Source organism: Petaurus breviceps, unplaced genomic scaffold (genome assembly GCF_028583685.1).
Source record: "Petaurus breviceps papuanus isolate PSGF00001 unplaced genomic scaffold, PetGlider_PUasm1.0 76, whole genome shotgun sequence".
In the NCBI taxonomy this organism is placed as follows: domain Eukaryota; kingdom Metazoa; phylum Chordata; class Mammalia; order Diprotodontia; family Petauridae; genus Petaurus; species Petaurus breviceps.
Window position 1 is genome coordinate 46,977,079 of NW_027186473.1, and position 5,604 is coordinate 46,982,682.

Below are 5,604 nucleotides of genomic sequence, written 5' to 3' on the forward strand. Positions count from 1 at the left end.
ATTTGTTTGGATCTGTTTAATAGCATCTTGATTTCTCTTAAAGTCACTAGCTTCCCTTTGCTCCAATCTAAATCCGAGGGAACGATTCTCCTCATTGAACTTTTGAGATTCTTTTTCTATCTGGCAAATTCGGCTTTTCAAGGCATTCCTCTCCTCATCGCCTTTTTGAGCCTCTTTTGCCAATTGAGTCAGTCTGTTTTTTAAGGTATGATTCTCCTCAGTCAGGCTCTCATTTCATAATTGTCTTGCATCATTCTCATTTCTCTTCCCAATTTTTCCTCCACTTCTCTTATCTGCTTCTTTTTTTTTCCCCAGCTGACCATTTATTGTCATGAATGCAACCATATAAAAACATAAGTTATGAAAAACACAGTCACGATGTGACCCCTGGGCCCCTCACTCACCCACAGGAGGGAGCTGGGGCTTGGGGGTGGAGGACAGAGGATGAGGGAAGGGGCTATGGGGGACCCCCTGGGCCCCCAGGGTGGTGGCTCCCCAGGGTGGGCTGGGCCGGCCTGGAGCGGTAGGGGCCGGCGGGGGCAGGGGCCCACGGGATCGGCCCACGGGGCCAGCTCAGCGCATCCGGTAGTCGGTAGAGCAGGAGAGTTCACACAACTGGTCTTTGAAGTCCAGATCGATGGTGAAGTCTAGGTCTCCATTGTTCTTGGCATTGGGCCGCATGCCAATGGTGCCAAAGATCTCCTCGCCCATCTTCACTGTGAGGTAATCCTCCATGTAGAAGACAGTTTGCTTCCAGTGTGTGTAAGGGAACTCAGGGCTTGTGGAGAAGCCCGTGCGCTTATGGCAGCGGGTGAACTCAATGTTGAAGTAGGCGACCAGGGCGTGGACATAGTCGTTCCTCTTCACTTGCAGACAGAAGGGGGAGGTGAAGGTCAGGTCATCCATGTGCACGGTGTAGATGTCCACCTCCTTGATGAGGCAGGCATTAGTGACCAGCTGCTTAGGGTCAACCACGTCGACAAGAGGCTCCTTGATGGCGACCTCCTTGATACAGGACATGTCAAAGCCATAGACGTTCTCCCACCAGTGAATCTTGTAGTCCTTATACTGCTGGTCCTCAATGGTGGTCACATACAGTGTTGCCCGGTCTGGGAAAATTAGCCCATCGGGGGCCAGCCACTTGTCTCGGGCATGCAGGACGGTGTTGAGCATGGACTCATAGAAGAGGCAGTAGCCCATCCACTCGCTAATGATCACATACACCTTGTCCATGGACAGCTCCACCTCCTCCACCTTCCCTTTGATGATGGTCACCACGTGGTCAAGTTTGTTGGCCTTGACGATCTTGACCGCATAGTCCGATATACTGGAGCACTCAATCCCGATGACCTTCTGGGCCCCAGCCTTGGCAGCAAACATGCAGAGGATGCCGGTTCCCGAGCCGACGTCCAGCACCACCTTGTCCTTGAACAAGTGGCGGTTATGGAACATGGAATTGCGGTAAGTGAGCATCCGCACCTCATCTTTAAGCATCTCCTCATGGATGCCAAAGTGGGAGTAGGAGTCGAAGTAATAATCCTTGGACATCATGTCCTCAGCATTGGGCTTCTTGCTGCTCTCGGGTTGTGCACAGGACACCTCCATGATGCAGTTCGTGGCCTCAGCTGCCGCCGCCATCTTCTCTCCCCCCGACTTGTCCCCCCTGTTTCTTTTTTTTTTTTTTAAAGCAATTGGCGTTAAGTAACTTGCTCAAGGTTACACGGTCAGTTATTTCTGGGTGTGGTGCTAAGTATCTGAGCCCGGATTTGAACCCAGGTCATCCTGACACTGGAGCCAGTGCTCTTACTTGCTGAGCCACCTGGCCGCCCCTCTTATCTGCTTCTTAAGGTCCTCTATGGCCTGTAGCCAGCTCGTATTTTCCTTTGAAGCTTTTGGTGCAGGAGTTCTGACTTCACTGTCTTCCTCTTGTTCCATGCTTTGCTCCCTTTTGTCCCTAAAATAGGAGTCTAATGTTGGAATCTTCTGTCCACTTTGCTTCCTTTGCCTGGTCATGTCGCCCCTCAGTCACTTGACCCCTGGGCTTTTTGCCACAGTAGGACTCTGCCAGCAGACAGGGGAGCTTTTGTCCCAAGCGCTGGGGTTTTCTCAGCTGCCAGAGGTATTAGTTGGGTGCCCTCTCTGAGGCCTCCACACACTCTGGCAAGCTGGTCACTCACCCCAGGACCTCTACCCTAGACCACAATCCAGATCCAAGCAGGTTAAAGCAAGAGCGATTACCCCTCAGACTGGTCGCTTGGTTCCCCTACACTCTGTAGGCCAGGAGCTGAAGCTGCAACATGGTGCTGGTGCTGGGTCTCAGCAGCTTCTTGCCCTGGGGGCAAAAGCTGACTGTACTCCCACCTTCTGGGTCCCAAAGTCCAGACTGCATTGACCTCTCACTTTGCCCTTCACATCTATGTGTTGATGAATCTGGAAATGGCCACAGCAGCTAGTAATCTGGAGTCCCTCCAGCCAGCAGCTGGTCAGGTCTGCACGAGGGCTAAAACCTCGGCTCAAGAGAGGCTGGGCTCGGCTCCCAGAGTGCTGTGCTGGCTGCTTGCTGCCGTCCTGCCAGGCTGTCCTCAGCAGGAGGTTAGCTTCTCTGTGTCAATTTGTGGGTTCTGCAGCTCCAAAGTTTGTTTAGAGTACCCTTTTACATAGATTGGGGAAGGTGGAAGCCAGAGCCCGATGGAGGTCCTGCTTCTACTCTGCCATCTTGACTCCACCCCCTTCAGCATTAATTTTTCAGCCCATTTGGATTTCCACAAGCAAGACAGCATATAAATCTAAACAATTGTGTCCTAGACCAAGTATTCTTAATCTTTTTGTGTGTGTGTCATGGCCCCCTTTGACAGTCTTGTGAAGCCTAAGGACTCTTTCTCAGAATAATGGTTTGTTTGTTTTTTTAATGCATAAAGTCAAATATATAGGGTTACAAGGAAAATCAGTTATATTGAAATAAAGATGTAAATTTTTTCCCATCCATTGGTCCCAGGTTAAGAACTCCTGTCCTAACTATGCCCAAAGGGCAAGGTCTGTATCCCAAAGAGATTATAAAAAGAGAAAAGGACCCATATGTACAAAAATATTTGTAGCAGCTCTTTATGTGGTAGCAAAGAAACTGAAATTGAGGGAATGGCCATTGATTGGGGAATAGCTGAACAAGTTGTGGTATATGAATGTAATGGAATACTATTGGTGCTATAAAAGATGATGAGCAGGTGGATTTCATAAAGACCTGGAAAAACTTCAATGAATTGATGCTGAGTGAAGTGAGCAGAACCAGGAAAACATTGTACACAGTAATGGTAACATTGTGTAATGATAAATTATGATTGACTTAGTTCTTCTCAGCAATAGAATCATCCAAGATAATTCCAAAAGACTTATGATGGAAAATGCTATCCACATCCAGAGAAACAACTATGGATTCTGAATGCAGATTGAAGCATATCATTATCACTTTTTTGGGGGTGGGTTTCTGTGTCTTTTCCCTTTTGTTCTGATTTTTCTTTCACAACATGACTAATGTGGAAATATGTTCCCATGATTGCATATGTATAACCTATGTCAGATTGCTTGCTGTCTTAGGCGGGGGGAGGGAAGGCAGGGAGGGAGAAAAATTTGGAAGTCAAAATATTATAAAAATTAATATTGAAAACTATATAATTGGAAAAAATAAAATACTACTCCCTGCCCCCCAAAAAAGGAAAAAGAAAATCCTTTGAGATGCAGGTAGGTTTTTATTGACATTCTGCACTAACCAGAATCCAAGACATTCAGGCAGAAAATTGATTCTCCTGTAATGCTTTTCATAGACCTTTATTTCTTTTCATCATTGTGACTTACAACATTCTATCTGTAAAGGTAAATATGTACTCAGCTATTTTTCTATTAATAAAAGCTACCCCAAATATCCCCCCCCCCAAAAAAGAACTCCTGTCCTAGACTAACACAAGTTGCCAAGGAAATAAAAGTCTCGGTCAGGGAGAGGACTGGGGAACAGGTGTTGTGTGTTGCTGAGGCAGAGCACTGCTTTAAGCTGGAAGGATTTCTAGTATCTAAATAAACCCAGTTCCCCACAAGACCTCTCCAGGGAGGCTATATCCATATTATTATTATTCCTCAGGACCCCTTACTCATGTTACAAGTGGGAATTCATGATAATGTTACACTTAGAGACTCTCTTCCTGTCTCAAGTTACCTGTGGGGAGCAATGTAGCATTATTATTGTTATAACAATTCATGTTATAGGGAGGCAGCTTGCAAGGTACAGTGAAAAATCCCCTATTAGCTCAGGATGCAGAGGACCTGGATTTAAATCCCACCCCTGATGCTTCCTATCCTGTGACCTTGGACAAATTACTTCATCTCCCTGAGTCTCAATTTCATGTATAAAATGAAGGGGTTGAACTAGATGGCCTCTAAGGTCCCTTCCCTGTTCTAAATCTCCACGCCTACAAGATTCACCCTAGATTAGAGCAATGTAGAACATATAAAGACCTATTTGCAATGCTTTTGAAAACCATATCATTTCACAACTGCAATTCAAAGGAAACTTTCAATAAAGTAGTTGAAAAATTCATAAACAGACATGTGGCTTCATTTCATTCTTTTAAAAATTAGATTTCTGTTTTGGCTTTTATAAGGGGAACATCAAGAAATAGAAGCTTGCTCTTCAATTATCACTTAGCCAGCTTTGTAGTATTTATTTGAGGTTTGGGTGATCAAAATTTATTTTGGGATTATGATATATTGAATTCTAAGAATATCTTTCTTGCAGCAAATGTCAGCAAGAAACATCAATGATTTTATTTAAAAGCAAAAGAAGATACATCAGGGAAATCTTTCATATTATAAATAGCATAGTAAGATGATTTAAAATATATTCAAATAAAAATGGGTAAAAATATCTAGAAGAGAAAATATGTAAACTACATTTTATTAAAAGTTACATCGAAGGACAGAAGCTTCTTGTTAACTGAAAGTCCTTTTACACTTGCTGTTTAATTTTCCTTTTAAGAGAAAAATGAAAATTAATTGCAAAAATTGCTGCCTGGTGCAGAAAGCTTTTAACAGTACACAATATTTTTAGAGCACACAATGTTTTCAGATACTGTGCTGCACTTTCCTGTCCAAATCCCTTAATGTATTACAATATTAATCAGGTTGAACCATAATCTCGAAGGTCCTTTCTAGCTCTCAAATTCAATGTATCTATGAATGTTTCTAATCTTCCACAGGGTTAGTTGGGCACATGTGAAGTGGGGCATGGAAACTTCATCCTTTCCCAGTAATCTTAAGGTTTATTCTTTTCTAAAAAGAAATTGTTATCTTTTATTTTTCATTGCCGATATTTCTCCCTCTAATTCTTCCCTTTCTCTTCCCAGAGGGTCATCCCTTGTTCACTCTTGATTGCCACACACTAAGGGAAATTTTTTTTTTTTGTCAAAAATCAGGTTCCTGGTATAAGGGCTTTCTCAACCCCTTCTCCTCCTCTCCATTTGTAGTCCTTTCTCTCACTTGGATCACTTCAGTCCAGAATATTAGTTAAAGGGAACAGTCAAGTTGTATTATAAAGTGAGAGAATGGTTATTAAAACTG

The 5,604-nt window shown here is 43.9% G+C and overlaps 1 pseudogene; it reads right to left on the reverse strand.

Moving 5' to 3' along the window:
• Nucleotides 1-297: 297 nt before the first annotated feature.
• LOC138175119 (protein arginine N-methyltransferase 1 pseudogene) lies at nt 298-1,661 on the reverse strand (annotated as a pseudogene).
• Between the last annotated feature and the right edge of the window lie 3,943 nt (nt 1,662-5,604).